Source organism: Macrotis lagotis, chromosome 7, assembly GCF_037893015.1.
Source record: "Macrotis lagotis isolate mMagLag1 chromosome 7, bilby.v1.9.chrom.fasta, whole genome shotgun sequence".
NCBI lineage: Eukaryota > Metazoa > Chordata > Mammalia > Peramelemorphia > Peramelidae > Macrotis > Macrotis lagotis.
In genome coordinates, this window is record NC_133664.1 from 53,718,801 (window position 1) to 53,737,244 (window position 18,444).

The 18,444-nt window shown below is 35.8% G+C and overlaps 1 protein-coding gene and 1 non-coding gene across 2 annotated transcripts in view; one reads left to right on the forward strand and one right to left on the reverse strand.

The window, feature by feature from the left end:
- Window positions 1-18,444, reverse strand: part of FAM171A1 (family with sequence similarity 171 member A1) — a 188,959-nt gene that overhangs the window by 24,763 nt on the left and 145,752 nt on the right. The window lies entirely within an intron of this gene.
- Window positions 6,025-6,099, forward strand: LOC141494599 (small nucleolar RNA SNORD26). Its single transcript, XR_012470498.1, has one exon. It is a non-coding gene; the product is annotated as a small nucleolar RNA SNORD26 (small nucleolar RNA).

Consider the following 18,444-nt stretch of genomic DNA (forward strand, 5'->3'; position numbering starts at 1 on the left):
TGACCCTAGCATCCTATAAGGCTCAGAAGATGCTTTAGGATAGTTAAGTGACTCAAGAATGGGACAGCCCCAGGAGATTGCTCTGCACTATACTTCCTTAAGCAACAAATAAAAAAATATCAGAGTTGGAAGGGGGTCTTATGATTCTTTAATTTTACAGATGAAAATAAGAGGCTCCGATAAGTTTATCTTCCCAGGATTTAGCTCAATAGACACTTAAATGTTTGTAGATTGATTGAATGGGTGGCTTAACCAAAAGCAGTCCAGCTAGTTAGTGTCAAAAGAGGGATGAGAGCCTATATCCATTTTCCTTTTCTTCAATTTCTAAGTCACTTCAGTTATATAATTTGAGCATTACCACACAGAAAAACATAAAAATTCATTCAAGTAGAAATAACTTTTTAAAATGTCACTTGAGAAAAATGCATCTCCCCAAACCAATGCCCAGCTTATTCTCCTAGGAAGATTCAATGTGCAACAAATAATATAAGATTTTTCATCTGAAGGCTTTGCACTAGCATTATCATTATTATACAAGAAAACAAAAGGGCAGAATAACCATGGTTTTATGTTTACTTTTAAAAATCTGATAGGCAAAAATCTGAAGATATTATCTAATATCTTGGTTAAAAGGACCAAAGAGATCTCCGCTGTAATTAACTTTTATTTTAAAAACACAGATAAGAAAAATAAGCATTTAGGGAAAGGGACATTCAAAGATGTTAAAAAATGATAGCAATGAAAACTTACTGAAGACAGAAAGAACAAGAGACAGAATGTTTATTTTGAGCTCAATCTATAAAGATTCATTTGATTCCTATTGCCTGGCAACAATTCCTCTTACCAGGGTGTATTTTAGCAGCTGGGATACCTCTGCTGAAGGTTTGGTAACAAGAAAAGAAGGTTGATATTATTAGCACTGTTTATACTGACAGAGGAAACAGTGACCAAAGGACTCACACATTCACAGCTTATAAATCTAAATTTAAACATTTCCCATTAGTCGACATGTACAGGGCAACAATAGCTAACATTTAGATTTGATGACCAAAAAAAGTCTTAAATATTTGATAAATAGGGAGCAGGTCTAAGCGAGTAACAGTTGTCTTTTTTCCCCTAGTATATCTTGTGTGTGTGTATACATACATAAATATATACACATATATAATCTACTAAAGTTCAAAATTGTGGGAAGTCTTGTACAGAGCAACTAGGCGGACACAGTGGACAGAGTGCTGGACCTAGAGGCAGATGACATTTTCCTAAGTTCAAATCTGATCTTAGACATTTAATAACTGTGTGACTAAGTCATTTAGCTCTGGTCACTTAACTCTGCCTCAGTTTCTTTTCCTTTTGTTTTGTTTTTTGCAAGCAATGGGGTTAAGTGGCTTGCCCAAGGTCACTCAGCTAGGAAATTATTAGGTGTCTGAGGCTGAACTTGAATTCAGGTCCTCCTGATTCCACGTCCAGTGCTCTATGCACTGTGCCACCTAGATGCCCCTATAAAAATAAGCTAGAGAAAGAAATGGCAAACCAAGTATCTTTGCCAAGAAAATCCCAAATGGGGTCACAATGGGGTCAAAATGACTAAATAACAACATAGGGAACTAAAAGTCTCTGGGGAAGTGAGATATAGTTAGACTACTTTTTAAATCAACACAGAACAATCTGGAACTTTGGAACAATGGTCCTCATTCAACACGCAGAACATGGGCCAAAGATACTTTGGGGGACAACAGTTACCCCAAGGATCTAAGAATCCCAAGATGCAACTAACATCAACTTTCTGATAGTTATACTTCAAATAAACTATGCAAAGTGACCCTTAGCAAAATAAGAGATGGTATAAATACTCTCTTCTCAGTTCCTACTGATAGCCTACTAGGGGTTAGACATTCTGATGGTGTGATAGGGTCTTAAGAAACTACAAAAATTTTGTCCTCAGGAGTAGGGGAGACAAGTTTCTTTACCTGAAACAATTTGAGGACAATTCAAATGAGCGTGTGTATATATATATATATATATATATATATATATATATACACACATATATATATATATATATATAATATGAAATTCCAATGAGCATATATATATATATATGTATAACCAAGTGCTATATTATAGAAGATAACAGGACAAAACCATCAGTTATTTATTGTAAGATTAAGTTTCAAATTTCATCACATGTTCATGATAATTCTGATTTTAATATATTCTAGCACAATATTCCTTTGGGCTCACTCTCCAAATTTCCCCTTGAATTGGCAGCTTAGTTCCCTAATTTTGGCTAATTTCCTCCTAGATTTGGCTAATTTCCTCTCTCCTTGGGGTTCTAGGTTTAGGGGTGGTATCTGGAGCTGTTGCTCAGAAGCCCCGGCTAGGGACCCCCCTACTGATTATCAGTCAGTCAGTCAGATTTAGTCAATTTTTAGAAAGCTAATGTGATTTTTACTATTGGTAAAGAAAACATACACCATTGCTCCCCCTTACTCCCACCCATCCTGACTCTTCCTGATCTGAATCATACTCTCCCATAAGTACAACCATATTGCAGGGGAAATTCTTTGGTACATATACCAAAGGGTTAGGTAAGTCAACTTATGGTATCTAGAAATCCTTTTCCTCTCTTTATGGAGTTCTTTCAGAATTTTTCTTTGGTGTGTGTAACCCTCTTTGGGATCAGAAGATTGGTGCTACTGTAGAGTCTTGACTTGCTTTTCCTTGATAGATCTAATATGTTCCTTGCTCTTATGCAGATGTTACCATCAACCACTGATATTCTTAGGACACTGTTACTGCTCTCTTTAGAAATCTAAAATTTCTGGCTCTCTATGGTCACAAGGGGAAGGAAATGAATTTTCTTGCTACACCATCCAATGATTCCTTCTCAGAGGCTCAATTGGTTCTTTACCATTAGGCTCCTTGGAATAATATAGATTCCAAAGTGGCTTATTGTTATGAACTAAATGGCTTAGGCCAAACTCTAGAGGGCACAACTAATTCTCTTTAAGAAATCACAATACATTTCCTATATTGAATCATCTGTTTTCACTCAGTTGTATCTAGATTCCACCTTTGATTCAGTAACTGTATAATTAAGGCATTCTCACCTGATAATAATACCAGGATATAAAGTATCTTTTAAGTTCCATTAATTGGGATTGATGGAGTGGAACACCCCCCTTTCAGAAGATTTCAAAAATTTCCTTAAAAGTAGAATTATTCCCTTTGAAAGACGACTTAAGTTTTCCAAAAATACATTTTATTGGAAAGAAGACTTGGCCTGCAGCCTTGTGGAAAATGGGATGTTCCAAAAGTATCCCATGTGTGACTGGGAAGTCAAGGTATAGTAAATCAGAGTAAACTAAAGCCAGCCTAAATAATTCTGCTAAGTAAAACAATAATGCCATATGATTTCCTAGAATAAACAAGCAAAACAGAATAAAATAAATAATATAGTTGTAAAATTTCAGAGTAAGTGATGATTGATGCATACATAGAAGGTTAGCAGGAATCAAAGATATGAAGACACTTTTTTGTTGATTTTTGAAAGGTTAGAGTCCTCTTAATGGTCTTGCTCTTTGGCTCTTAAAAATTATCTTCAATCATTGCAGCTGCACCTCTGCAGATTAGGAAAAAATTAAACCTAAACAGAGGAGCAAAATTAAAATTGCAGGCTAATGATGTGAGAGAAAATTTGAAAAAATAAATTCATGATTCATTTTATATATATATATATTAGATTTTTCAAGGCAATGGAGTTAAGTGGCTTGCCCAAGGCCACATGGCTAGGTAATTATTAAGTGTCTGAAGTAGGATTTGAACCCAGGTACTCCTGACTCCAAGGCCGGTGCTCTATCCACTGTGCCACCTAGCTGCCACTCATTTTATATTTTTTTTCCAAAAAAGAGAGAGAGAAAGAAATGCTACTCTTCCAAATCAACCTTAAAATCAGAGACTAGCAAATTAGATCAAATAAGCAGTTAGGGGTGATGATGGGCGGGGGATAGCAGGAAGTTTTTTTTTTAATACTTTCCAAATTTGAATATTTAGTATTTTTAGAACAGGAAAAAGACAAGAAGGTCCCAAAGAATAAGCAAATATTATGCTTTCAAATGTTATCCTGTAGGTAAAAACTAAACACATTGTTAATTATGCATTTTAAATTACTTAAATAATGAAGATTATCTAAAAGGTAGTAGTTTGTATAGGTCTCACACATGCATTCATAGTCTCAGCTATGTTATGTAATCCAGGGTCAGATCTGAAATAAAGGCTGTCTAACCATCTTAACAGCACTTATGTTTTATAGTGCTACTTTAAACCTTTAACTAAATGTTCATTTTTTAATTGGTTATGTTGTGTAAATTATGGAACCAAGTAGCATCAATGAATTTGAATAGGTGGGACTACAAATAAATCTCATCAGGAGCTTAATTCCTTTTCTGGAGATGTCACCAATGTCTTCTCTATCAATAGTACAGAAATGAACCAGTGTCAGGGAAATGCCAACTAAAAAAATAATTAATGAAATCCTAATAATTTTAATTCAATAGTTATTGGTAAGTGCCAGATGATTTTTTCCCCCCACAAGTATTTCTTAAATATTCTTAATTGATGCTCCAGGAAACGGAAAAAGGAAGCAAAAGTTGTATCTATATACAGTGAGAGCCAAATTAGTTTTTGAAAGTCACAGTAATTGTTAGAAAACCTGATGATGACTGTCAATCAATCAGCAAACATTCATTAAATGACTACTATGTATTAGACACTGTGCTAGATGCTAGAGAATCAGAGACAAAAGATGGTCACTAGCCTCAAGGAGTTTATATAAATCTTTTTTTTAAATTAAAAAAAAATTTTTTTAGGTTTTTGCAAGGCAAATGGGGTTAAGTGGCTTGCCCAAGGCCACACAGCTAGGTAATTATTAAGTGTCTGAGGCCGGATTTGAACTCAGAGATTCCTGACTCCAGGGCCGGTGCTCTATCCACTGCGCCACCTAGCTGCGCCAAGGAGCTTATAATCTAATGGGGGAGACGACACCTACCCACAGACACAGACACAAAGACAAAGACACAGACACACACACAGACACACACACACACACAGACAAAAATGGTAGTAGGGAATGGGAGGAAAAGAATAGGAAGGAAGAGAGGGTACCTAGTGTAGGGTTTGGGATGAAATCTAGAGTATAATTCATGGAAAATTTTGAGATGGCTGTCCTAGGTATGTCCCCTAAAAGGGGGACTTGGGACATCTTTGATGTCCATACTCTATCCTCTCTAATCAGAGAGAGGGAGGGATCTCAGGGAAGTATAAGTTTCAGTTGATGAGAATGGATGTAGAATGACCAGAACCAGAAATAATTTGTATAATGCCAACAACATTCGATAGATTGATTCTTGAGTCTTCATCAGCAGAATACACATGCTGGTAGATCCTGCTAAGTTGGAAGGCTGGGTGATGGACCACACACCTTTTGTCTAAGGACAAGCCTAGAAAAAATGAGAGAGTTTCACACTCAAGTCGGCCACAGAGTGAAGAATTTTTCAGCAGCTCTCAAGAACCATCTATTAATAGGAGAGAAGTTGTAGTCTATAGCATCCATAAGTGGAAGAAGTATGCACATGAACAGGTCCTTGAAGTATTAAAATGTATTCTATGTGGGATTCTTTTTATTAAATGTTATAACTGATGAGCAACAAAGTGATATTTAAATGTCATCTACTTATTCTGTTATACTGATCATACTTTAAAGTAGCATATTATTTTGTGCCATTTGTAATAATTTTACATGATCTAATTATTTTGCATTAGTAATCCTATCATTAACTATTTTAAACTCTAGTTTTCAGAATGGCCAATTCACTCACTCTGCCATAGACCAGAAAAGGTACTATATATATATGTTAAATAATTTGATATAAAACAAAAGTATCCTATGGTTTTGAAGATTTTTCTTTTAATACATTCCTCACAGAGGAAGAGGGTAGAAAAAGTATTAGAATTATCTCATAACTATGAGGATGATCTGGACTTGAATTCTCTCTTTCTGATGGGTCAGTGGAGAAAGCTCATCATGGCCTGAGTAGCCTTGACCAGGGTCCCAGGAGCCTGGGGGGCCCTCGTTCTCCCCTGTGAGATAGTCTGTTCCCTTTCCTGTGAGAGGCTTCCCCACACTCCGAGCTCAGTGATACTGGGGGTGGGGGAGACACCAGGAGGCCGCCGGCTTCTCCAGAGTGTGGCCCCTCTGCCCTGCAGGTTGAGGCTGCCCACCATGCCACCCAGACCAGCCCTGCCTGCCAAGGCTGATGCCACAAGCCTTGGACTGTTCTTCAGCTTAGCCCAAGGCTGTAGGTTCTGGCACAATGGATGTGACCTGATCTGAACTGACCACCGACCTTCTTGATCCATGCTCTCTTCACCTTTCTCCTAAATAAAGGAATTGCTGGCCAGTCCTGCTGTACCAGGCTAAGAAGATCATGGGTTCACTACAGCTTCCTTGCTCTCCTTAAGTAGCAGCTCATCAAGGAAAAGGTCCTTTTCAAAGACTCTGAAGGAGATTAGCTAGGCCATTTACTGTTTTTTGCAGGCTCTGACCATCTGACATGGGCTAGCAGGACAACTCTCCAGGGAAGTCTGGTCCAAAGACACAGGTGACTCTGGCTTTTCCTGGTGCTTGACATGGCAAAGAAACTTTTAGTTAGGGGAGGCAGTCTTAATCAATCTCCTCCTGGATTGAGTCCGGAAATTAGGAACTGGAACACCAGAAGATTGTGCTAGAACACAGTACACTATACATTGTATCCAGTCATTCTGTCAGAAGAAAATTAAGTTTTTCTTGATTTTTTTGCAAATAAAGTTTTTTATTTCTCTTGAAAAGAAAAAGAATTATCTCATAAAACAAGAAGCAGAGTGGGGGGAAGTTCACAGAAAACTTGGCAAGAGATTGAATTAAACCAGATCCTCAGAGTATGAAATTTGAAGGAAGACAACAACAGATGAAAAATGGAAAAAATCTGTGAACATTATTATAACAAACTATTCTTTCCCTTCAATAACCATGGAACCACCACATGTGCACTCTAATGTCATAGTTCCTGAAGTAGTGAATGAGAAAATAGACATGGAACTACAGAAAACAAAGACCGCAAAAGTGAGCTAGACTAGGTCAAGTCCACACAGAAGAAACCCATGATCAAGGCAGCTAATTTTGGGACATTGAGGGATGGATTCTCAAACTACTTAAAAATGAAGGAGAGGGGAATGATTTTAAATGCTTTGGGAAAAACTTGAACATTATTATTACAAAAAAAGCAATAAAGAAAACCAGTCTATTTTTGCATGATTTTGACACATCCATGGGAATCTCCTTGCTTGAGGAGAACTTTTAAGATGATCTCTTGTTCCAATTGGATGCTTAATTATAGTCAACAGGAAGCACAGTGAGATCATCATCACTTTTGTAAACTCTGGGATAATAAATAAGTTCAACTCAGCAAATATTTATACACTACTTTATGTGACGATAGAATCTTTACAAGAATAACACAAAGAACATTTTTGAAAATGGCACGAGACAACGTAGCCAGGCTTTCTCCAATCATATCCTATATCATACACATCTTTGGCACAGTAATTGAAACACAGTAGATGCTTAGTAAATGCAAAAATAGTCTGAAAAAAGACCATTCATGAACAATAATAATATAAAACAAAGTATAACACAATATATTTGGTCAAAATATTTGTTACTCTCATGGCAGAGACCAAATGGAAGAAGGGTTCCTTACAGACTGGGTGAACACCTGTTGAGTATTGAATGCTATGGACAAGAATGAGAACGTGCAGATAGACTGTTGGAAACTGTTTCCACAATGCAGAAATTGTTAGTTCATTAAAATAGCAAAATGATTCTACTGCAGAAAGGGAGAGATACCTGCATTGCCTTATATGATTGAGTGGACACATATTAGAACTACATTCAGTTTTCTGGTAGCTATTGGTCCTGGCTGATCTGTTTTAGCAGAATGTGCATAAGAAGATATTGTTCTCAGAGAAAGAGTTGTGGAGTTTAAACAAAGACCAAAGACTATTACCTTTAATTAAAAAAAAAAAACTGTTATCTTATTTGTAATTTTGCTATCTCTTATACTTTATTTTTTTTTCTTAAGGATATGATTTCTCTCTCATCACATTCAACTTAGATCATTGTATAACATGGAAACAAAGTAAAGCCTAACAGATTGCCTTCTGAGGGGATTGGGGGGAGGGAAGCGAGATAGAATTAAATAAATTTAAAAAAGAAAAAAAATCAGATAAAAAAGATATTGTTCTTATTCCACAGATCAATTTTTCTATACCAAATGACAGATATTCAGGGAGGTTGGGGGCAAATCAAAGGTAAGGGGAAAAACTTTCCCTTGACTTGACAAGATAAACGATACAGTTCCTTGACTTACTCTATGGTGAACCTTGGCTCCATTTATTGATAGCTATCAATCTGGGTAGACCACCAAATCCCACCTAAAATTTTTAATCACCAAATCCAACCTAAAGTTTCTGAACTGTGGGCTGGCTGTTTGTAGACAACGTTCATACAAACTGTGAATAGACAGCTCTCAGACTTGGTAGGAAGCTTCAGACTTTGCCTTTCATCTCAAACTGTCTTTGTAAGATTAAAATTAGAGGTATACCTCAGAGATGCTGCAGGTTTGGTTCCAGACTTCTGCAATCATGTGAATATTTCAACAAAGTGAGTCACATAAATTTTTTTTGGCTTCTTGTGCATATAAAATTATGTTTACACTGTATTTTAGTTGATTAAATATGCAATAGAATTATATTTTATATATATATGCATACTTTATTAAAAATACCTTACTGCTAAAAACTGCTAACCATCATCTGAGCCTTCAATGAGTCATAATCTTTTTACTGGTGGAGGGTCTTGCCTTGTTGATGGTTGCTGACCTATCAGGATGGTGGTTGCCAAAGGTTGAAGTGGTTGTAAAAATTTCTTAAGATAAAACAACAATGAAATTTGTCAAATGTATCGACTCTTCCCTTTCACTTGAACACTTAGAGGTCACTGTAGAAGTCATTGTATTAATTGGCCTATTTCAATATTGTTGTGTCTCAGGCAATAGAGAAGGCTTGAGCAGAGGGAGAGACACAGGATAACAGCAAGTTGGGAACAGTTAGAACACACACAAAACATCAATTTTTACTGTCTTATGTGGGTGTGGTTTGTGGTGCCTCAAGATAATTACTATAGTAACAACTAGATTACTGATCACAGATCACCATAACAGATAAAAAAATAATGGAAAAAGTTTGAAATATTTCAAGAAATACTAAAATGTGACACAGAGACATGATGTAAACACATGATATTAGAAAAATGGTACCAACAAACCTGCTTGATGGGGGGAGGTTGCCTCAAAATTTCAATTTGTAAAACATGCAGTATCTGTGAAGTGCAATGAGGTATTTCTATCTTCAACTCCAGTCCATGTGACAACTCCATTCATAGCTCAGATTAACATAACATGTTAGAATTTAAAATGCTCTTTTCTGATAACAATACCACAAGGTATACAATTTGAGTTTATAATATTTCCATTTTATAGATGGGGAAACTGAAGCTCAAGGAGAAAAAAAAATATTTGGTCGGGGTTATCTAACCTCAAATCCATAATAATATCCTGCTGCATCTGGTCCTTTGGGATACTTTTCCAGGCCAACATCTGTATGCTTTTAAACAACAATCTCAAACTCAATTTTTAATCAACTAAAATTAATGAAGGCTAGAAGTCATCTCAAAAGAACTTCAAATATAAGAACAACAAACACAAAACTATACTACTACCAAAGATTTTCCATCCTATCTCTTAAAGAGGAAGACATTCTATTTTGTTGTTTTACCCCAGTCTTCCCCTCTCCAACTAAATTGGGGGCTTTCTCCTTTTAATAGTTTAGTTTCCTCCCCAGCAACAATTTTTCCATGAAATCTTTGAGTGGTAAACAGCTCTTATTAATCATAAGGCAATGGGTTTTCCTGATGTCTATTATCCAATCATTCTTGCTGAAAGCAATCAAAAAAAGGAGCAAGTATTCTGAGAAAATGGCTGAATTCTGATAGCTTTGGGCAAGTTAGTTTCCTGGATGATTTCATCAGGAATCAAATTAAGGACAACTTGCTAAAACCAACTACCTTATGTTCACTGCATAAGACCTGAGTTGCATTAAATTTTCATCAAGGGAAAAAATGAGCAATGATACCCATGTTTAATTGTCAGAGTGCATTTATATATGTTCTCTGGATATATTTGGGATGCTTTTAAACAAATAAATTCCTAAAATTAATTTTCACCTAATTGACAATTACTTTGGAAATCTTTATTAAGGGATATGTATATATATATATATTATATATCTTTCACAAAACTTATTGATATTATGCACAGCTACATATGGGGTTTATACAGTCAGAGATAGGAGCTGCAAGCATTGGGTAAAATATAAAAAGGCTAGTGACTGATGTAATTTAAATGCTCAAGAAGAAAGTCAATATAATAATACAGTGGAAAATGTGGGGCTTGGAGTAAGAGGATCTGAGTTCAAATTCTCGCTTTGCCACTTCATGCCTGTGTGCTTCGGGCCAGTCCTTCTGCCTCTCCAGGTCTCAGCTCCTTATTTTTAAAATGGAGGGGGGGGGGATTGAATTAAATGAACTCTAAAGTCCCTGACAGTTTTAAATCTATGATCCTATGAAACTGTTAAGAATGTTCCATCAATATTTGTACAATAAGTATAAAATACAAAAGTCAAATTAGTAAGAAAGGTGAATTTTCATTTTTCCTGTACTATTCATAAATGTCTGTAACATACCTTCACCCTGTCATGTTTCCTAGGGTAAATGCTTAATTTTTGTGGTTTTATTTTTATTAGGATGCCATTTCTTTGAGGGCATATTTTATTTATCTGTGAATCTCCCCTAATCTCTGGGGCATAGTGGGTATTTAATCCCTGCTGAAATGAATTATTAAAAATTCTCTCTCTGTATATCTATCTATATCTATCTATCTCTATCTCTATCTCTACTTACATATCTACCTGTTGCTATTGGCCTATGAAGTACTCTTCGGCTCTAAATTTAGGAGGTCTGTATTAGAAGCAGGCTTTTATATTAGACCTTGAGAAAAACCCCACTACAACCAGGCAGAGAATGTGCCTTTTGAAGATTAACAGACAAAATGAATGTAAGGATCACATTTCAGCTCACGTTTCCCTATATGTTAAAATAAAAAGATCCCACAGTGTAAAATTTTTAAAAAGCAGATTTATATTCTTATTTTACTTAGGTTGGCATTAAAATTGGTGAGAACATGCTATTTAAAATCATCTTTGGATCCTCACCTTCCTCCCTAAGTTCCCAATAGCCAAAGAGTATTTTAAAGGCTCATAGGAAGATTGATTATGGAGCTGAAAGTGATCTATCTACTCCAACCTTTTTTTTTTTTTGATGGAAAGATTGAGGTCCAGAGATGTTAAAAGATCTTTCCAAGGATGCACAGGTCATAAACAGCAGAGTTGAACTTCACACCCAATCATGGGATTTGAATTCCTGCATTCTTTCCAATAGCCTGCCCACCTAAAGTCTCTTTCTCTATTCTGATCTATCCTCCATTCAGTTACTAAAGTGATTTTCCCCCCTAAAATGCAGACCAGACTGTGTTATTCCCCAACAGTCCCCCCCCCCCAATATTTATGGGATCACATACAAAAATCTCTGGTATTCAAAGCACTTCAAAAATTAACCTCCTCTTGCCTTTCCAGTCTTATGCTTTATTCCTACTAGGTGCTTAATTAACAATATTAATAAATAAATATGATCACACTATCCTTCCCTGCATCTATAGTCTCTCAAATGCTTACACTGTGACTTATACATAGTAGATATTCCAAAGAATTTATCAAATGAATATTTAGACATGCTATATGTACTAACAAAGTTAGAATTTGGGGGTTATTGTCCAATGCCTTGGGGGTACCAGTAGACTCCTTTTGGTTTATTTCCTGAGTTTGCCTTTAATTGAACAACCAGGATTTTCTTTAAACACAGTAGTTGAGTATCTTCCTTTAACCCAGTTCACCAGTGTAGTGATTCAACACAGCTGAGAAACCATGACACCACACCTGTCAAGGAGCTACTCTAGCTGAGCAGATGACACACCTAGCAATGAACCTGAGAATTCTGGGTATGAATCGACACAGAGTGAAGTGAGTAGAATCAACAGGGCAATTTATCTTGAGATCATATTATAAAGAAAAACAACTTTCAAAGCAATGACTAATCAAGGCTCTGGAGGACTCATGATGAAGTCTAAAGGTCATCATCACCTCCTGACATAGGAAAAAAATACAGAAACAGTTTTGGACATGACCACTCTGTGGATTAATTTTAGTTGATTATGTTTATTTGTTATAGGTTTTTTTTATTTCTTTAGAGTATTTGGGGAGAGGGCCAGAGGAGGTAAAGACCTCAGTAAAAATGATACCCCCAAAGGGCCATTGTAATATTTCTCAAAATGCATGTAGGAGAATGGAAGAAAGTTTCAAAGGAAGCATAGACAAGGAGAATGATTTTGAAAATAATGCCTATAATTTATTATATCTGTCTATATATTTGAAAAATCAAGTGTATGAAATAGAGGGCAGCTAGTAGAGTAGATAGAGTGCTAGATCTGAAGTCATGAAGACACATCTTCCTGAATTTAAATCTGGCCTCGGAGACTCATTAGTTGTGTGACTCTAGGCAAATCACTTAATTCTTTTGGCCTCAGTTTCCTCAACTGTAACATGAACTAGAGAAGGAAAGGCAAACCACTCTGTTATATTTGCCAAGAAAACCCCAAATGGAATCTTGAGTAATCAGATACTAATGAAATTGACTAAACAACAACAAAAAAACTAACATAAACTCAATTACATTGAAAATATTGTAACTTTTTTTTATTATTCAGACTATATGGAAAAGATAAATTAAAAATAGTTAAAAAAGCAAATACATAACCTTTCTACATTCTGAATGTATACAAGCTTTAAAAAAAGTAGATCTATGGTCTTTTTTTGGTTGTTTTTTTTTGCAGCTAGGAAATTATTAAATGTCTGAGTCAGGATTTGAACTCAGATTATTTTGACTCAAGGGCCATGCTCTTTCCACGGAGCCACCTAACTGCTCCAGGAGATCTACATTCCTAACAATAAAATAAATGCTTAGGTTGGGTTTAAAAATTGCTGTGATGTCTGCAATGCCATAATGACAAGAAGACCCTGAAGCACCTCATTTGCAGGAAGAAATATAAACTGTTGGAATAAGGAAGGATTTTAGAGATAATACACTTTCTCCTTCATTAAAGGAATCAATTTCAGAGTCAGAAAGTGATTTATCCAAAGTCAGATTGGGATTAAACATTTGCTACAGATTATCCAACAAAATGGACAATCCATAATTGGGCCAAGGGATCACTGTGAAATAAGATATGCTCTCTCTGAATATTCCAAACATATCAATTTGCAAGTTCTAGGATCATAGAAAGCCAGTGAAACAGCTTTCATAGAATTTGTCAACCAAATAACCTGGGAAGTTTTAGGCCCAGAAAGTAATATATTGGGAAAGTAAAGATAAGGTGTTTGTTATTTTTTAAAGGGCCCACCTGAATTAAACTATAATTGTTTATATAATGTCATTATTTTCAGGAAAATTCCTCTTCTTTTGGTCTTAAACATCCCAGGATTGAACAATTCTTAGGAATGGATTAATATTTCAAGATTGTTTTTAAGCTACAAGGAACACCAAAAAATAAATGTCCATGTTCTGAGATCACTGGGTATTTTCATTATTCCCACTCTTGAGTGCATTTTGTTACCTGGCCTTGGGCCATTTGGACAAATACAGTTAGCTGAACCCCAGCTACTGTTTTACTTTACCTGTGGTGGCAAAAAAAAAAGCAATTGATACTTTTGAATAATGAATCATATTTGACAGGTGGAATCGGAGTTCTTTGGCAGGGTGCACTCTCTTGATGGACCGATTACATCTCTTATTGAAATACATGCATAGAGTTTGGGAGTTCCCTTGTTATTTCTGATATCTTTTTTTCTCTCTCTCTGCTGTCTTCACAGGTAAATTGCCCCCCCCCCCCATTTTTCTTGCAGGGGGGATAATTGTGTGATTTAAACCAATGACCATTTTATGGGCAATTTTAATATCAGGGAAGAAATAACTGATGTTCACAGGAAAAAATTTCTAAGGAATGTTTCAATGTGTTAGGGAGAAAGCACCAAAAACTCTACATTGGGTAATTTTTCTAATTATAGATAGATCAGAATTATATTAAATTATAAAACTGTCTCTCTGCTTATTTCCCTTTGTACTGCTTCCAATGACAAAAGAAACACAGTCTACCTATCTAAAATACACACACACACATTTAACTGATGTCATAGATGCAAATACCCTTCTCCCAATTACACAAGCAAAGGACCCCCTCCTTTCTCACTCAACACTATGATACAAAATCCAATACATCTCACACCTCTAATTTAGGCACTGCACCTTTTGTATACAAATGTCACATTGAATCCACAAGATTTATGGTATTATATATATATATATATATATATGTATATAAAAAGATATATATATACACACAAGTCATTTCCAGCTGCATTCTCTTAAAAGCCATAGCCTCTATTTCTGAACACCATGCCTCATTTTCCACCCACCCCCATGGAAATTAAAAAAAAAAGCTGTGATCTACATTTTAAATCATCTTCCACAGGCAAGGCTCTTCTAGCCACAACTTACCTAAAGGGCTAATTAAATATGGGCAGCAGCAACAGAATTGTTGAACAGTTGAAGCAGAGACAAATCTACTCTGGTGCAATTATGACAGAATATTCCTGAATGCATGATATGGATGCCCAAATGTGATAGATAAAAAGGCAGGTTTTGAATAACTGCTATTTCTATAGAAACACACCCTCAACATGGTAGCTTTTTTTGTTTGTTATTTTTTTTGAGAGGGGAAAGGGGGTGGGAGCAATTAAAATTGGATCCTACAATGTAGCTTCATTCTAAATGTGGACAGATATTAATTATATTTGGAAAATTAGAATAAGATGATACAAATCAGGTGATTAGAGAAATCAAGATTGTTAAAACAGGAATCTACAAACAAGGAAGCCCATGAACTTTATTGAGTTAGCTTTCTTGGTAATTTCCAGACAGGCATTCTTTTTGTTTTGTTTTTTTCAAATGGAGCATTTCTTTTCTATTTTCTTTTTTTAATAGTATTTTATTTTTTCTCCAATTACATGTCAGGACAATTTTTAGTACACTTTTACAAGATTTTTAGTTCCAAATTTTTTCCCTTCTCCTGCCCTCTTCCAAAAATGGTAGTTAATTTGATATAGGTTATAATCTAATATATAAAACATATTTCCAAATTAGTCACAGTTGTGAAAGAAGAAACATTAAAAAAAACCATGAAAAAGAATAAAGTCACTGAAAAACTATGCTTTGACTTGCACTCTGAGTCTATCAGTTTCTTATCTGGATGTGAATAACACCTTGTGAATCCTTTGTTCTTGCCTTGGATCATTGTGTTGTTGAGGAGAACAGAGACATTCATAGTTGATCATCACACAATCTTGTTCATATTGTATAACATGTTTTCTGGTTCTGCTCATTTTACTTTGCAATAGTTCATTTAAGTCTTTCCAAGTTTTTCTGAAAGCTACCTGTTTATCATTTCTTATTGCTCAATAGTATTCTATTATATTCTTATACCAACAACTTGTTGAATAACTCCCCAATTGATGGGCATCCTCTCAATTTTCAATATTCTGTCAGCATGAAAAGGACTGCTAAAATATTTTTGCAAATGTGTCTTTTTATGATCTCTTTGGGATACAGACTTAAAAATGGTATTGCTAGAGCAAAGAGTTTGCACAGTTTGGATTTCCCTTTAATTATAGTTCCAATTGCACTCCAGAATTGTTGGATCAATTCAGTTCATACTCCACCAATAGTGCATTGGTGTCCCAGTTTTCCCTACATCCTCTCCACCATTTATCATTTTTCTTTGTTGTATTAACCAATATGATGTGCATGGGGCAGCTAGGTGGCATAGTGGATAAAGCACTGGCCTTGGAGTCAGGAGTACCTGGGTTCAAATCTGGTCTCAGACACTTAATAATTACCTAGCTGTGTGGCCTTGGGCAAGCCACTTAACCCCATCTGCCTTGCAAAAAAAAAGAATTTGGGTGCTGTACCACTTTGTGTGTGTGTGTGTGTGTGTGTGTGTGTGTGTGTATATATATATATGTATATACATATATATATATATATATATATATATATATATATATATATATATATATATGGCATTACTTTGACTTCATTGTCTATAGTACCTTTTAGCAAGATGTAGTTTCCTTCCTTATCTCTTTTAATTAGGTCTATCCCAATAGCATTCTGACTTCAAACCCACTGACCTAGTTCTCTACCAGCAAGTGACCATTCCCAGAGGCAACAAGGCAACATGCTGTCTGAAAAGCTATTACACATGCAAGAATAACCATCTGCTTGTTCCCTATCCTGTTGGAACTTGATCATCAACTAACAGTTTAAAGAGCGTAAACCTGATCCTCTCCTAAAGCAAGCTGAAGGAATTCTCACTCACTGCCTGGGGTTCCTTGGTTATAGTGTACTCATCAACTAGAGATGAGCAAGATCATTTGAATCTTGTGAGACCCAATGAAGATAAACATTTGCTTTTCAGAATGTAACTGTGTCTTCTCACGTAACTGATGTTGAACTGTTCATTCAATTTATTCACTGAATTTTTCCAGTTTTATCAAATGCTACCCCTGAACACATACATACTCTCAAGAAAGTCTCTATAGCATCCAAAGAGAGAGCCTATTCCTGATAAACTGTAATAAAGCATGAGATATATTGACTCAAACATGCGACCTAGGTTTTTCCCACTTCCCCACAGTAAGATATTTGTTTAGCAGTGAAAATTCTATTCTGATTCCCAAACAATGATTCTATGTAGTCTCACTTTAAAAAAATAATGAATTCTACTTGCTGGCACATGTGCAGTACCAATCTGTCAATTCTTGAGGTCATTTGTTGTGATAGGTAAAATCCAACTTTATTTTCCAAGGTATTTTTAATCTGTGAAATCTGTAAAGGGAACTGTATGCAAGGTAAAAGAAAAGCATCATAGGGCAGGTTCTATCACTTTGCTTTTGGAAACAAATAAATGACAGTAGTGACAGAAATCATTAGCTGTGTGGCTTTGGGAGAGTCCTTTAGCCCTGTAGATCTCAGTTTGCTCCAGAAGTAGAGTGGTGCAGTGGACAGAATGTTTGCCTTGGAAATTAGGAAGACCTAAGATAGAGAGGTCTCAGGTGTTTATTAGATGAATGACCTTGGGCAACTCTCTTAACATCTTTGAATCTCAGTTTCGTTTTGTTTGTTTGTTTTTGGTAAAATGATGATAACTATCCCTAGCAGTTGGCTCACAGGACTGTGATGAGAATCAAATGTGTATAAAACACTCCTCAAACCTAAAAGTACTATGTGAGAGAAGTGGGAAAAGCATTTTTTTTAGAACCTATCATGTTTAGATATCATGTTAAGCAGTTTTATAAATGAAATCATTTAATCCTCATAATAACCCTGGGAGATAGGGGCCATTATTATCTCCATTTTTCCAATGAAGGAAACTGAGGCAAACATAAGTTAAATGATTTGACTAGGATAACACGGCTAATAAATGTCTGAGTACTGATTTGAACTCAGGTCTTCCTTGACTCTAGTTCCAGAGTACTATCCAGTGAATTACTATTGCTTCTTGTACAAACTGAAGCCCATATTGATGGTCACGAGAATGATGATGATAATGTTAGATCCTTAGGGAGTTCATAGATTCACAGTGCATACTACTTTGCCAGCTAAAGGTGTAACACAGTCAAGGAAAATAAATGCACCTTATCCTTGTCTGTAATAGATAGAGCTGCCCTTAGAGCCTTGGTTCAAGTCTCTCAGAAGCCCCAAACCCAAGTCTAAAATATGTTGATCTACACTGATAGAACAAGATCCTTCTATCACTGAAATGATATATCCAGTTCCAATAGAAACAGTATTAACTGCAGCTCTACCTGTCATGGTTCCACATGGTTCAACAGTATTGTATTCTTCTAATAAAAAAGGGAAAGGGCTATTTTTGTTAGACTTGGCCTCTGCCTTTTATCTAATCACAAATATGAACCAACCAAGCAATACGCCTGCAAGCTCTCAATGCTTAGCTCTTCTTGCCTTTGGATCATGGATGTTCTGGTTCTTGATCTTTATTA